The 875-nt window shown below is 38.1% G+C and overlaps 1 non-coding gene across 1 annotated transcript; it reads left to right on the top strand.

Moving 5' to 3' along the window:
* Trnas-cga (transfer RNA serine (anticodon CGA)) lies at nucleotides 1-77 on the top strand. Its single transcript has one exon. It is a non-coding gene; the product is annotated as a tRNA-Ser (tRNA).
* Nucleotides 78-875: the final 798 nt, after the last annotated feature.

Below are 875 nucleotides of genomic sequence, written 5' to 3'. Positions count from 1 at the left end.
GACCGTTCCGGTGGCTTAGTGGTTGGAGCGTCCGCCTCGAATGCGGGAGGTCGCGGGTTCGAACCCCGGCTGAGTCATACCAAGACGTATAAAAACAGTACTAACAGCTGTCTCTCTATGCGATCAGCATTAAGAGGTTATTGTTAAGACTGTGTCAGCCTGGTGTCAGGATAATGTGACTGGGTGGGACATCATGGTACATGTCTGGTGTATGATGCCCTAGTGCTTAGACATCACTATAAACTGCCATACTGCAGACATCGTAGCGGTATGACTGAAACATTGTTAAAGTTGCTTTAAAAATGATCGCACACACACACACATTCTCAGTCACTGTCAATGGTGGAATCCTTTTAGATGTGTCATTTGGAGAAGAAAAAAAAACATAACTGTAAATGAGAGCACTGGTACCTATACTTTAGAGAATATGATTATGTCATAATGAATACTACAATAACCACTGAAGCCAGGGTCAATTTGACCAATATTTCATAAATATGTAATATGTGTTTTCCTGCTATCTTAGTTTCTCATGATAGTGATATCATACGGGTCATTTTCTCGGGCACTGTTTCTAGTAGAGTCACACAAGTTGTAGTATTGATGCTTTAATCCATGGTTCATGGGGACCAAAAAAATTCTACATAGATTTGTACCCCATTAATTGCAATCAGTTTAAATATGTCTTAATTACAGGTGCTGTAATGAATGATATATAGTCGATGCTTAAGCTTTGATCCACTCTCATGTCTTTAAAATTATGACCAAATTAGTATTGATTATGACGTTGATGAAGAGTTTTCTTATGATTGAAGTGTTTAAACATTTTTAACTTTGTTTCTATTTTGCATGTCTTACCATGAACTTGGAACGAA

Source organism: Sinohyriopsis cumingii, chromosome 14 (genome assembly GCF_028554795.1).
Source record: "Sinohyriopsis cumingii isolate HCF-2022 chromosome 14, ASM2855479v2, whole genome shotgun sequence".
In the NCBI taxonomy this organism is placed as follows: domain Eukaryota; kingdom Metazoa; phylum Mollusca; class Bivalvia; order Unionida; family Unionidae; genus Sinohyriopsis; species Sinohyriopsis cumingii.
This window is presented reverse-complemented; position numbering and strand designations above follow the sequence as displayed.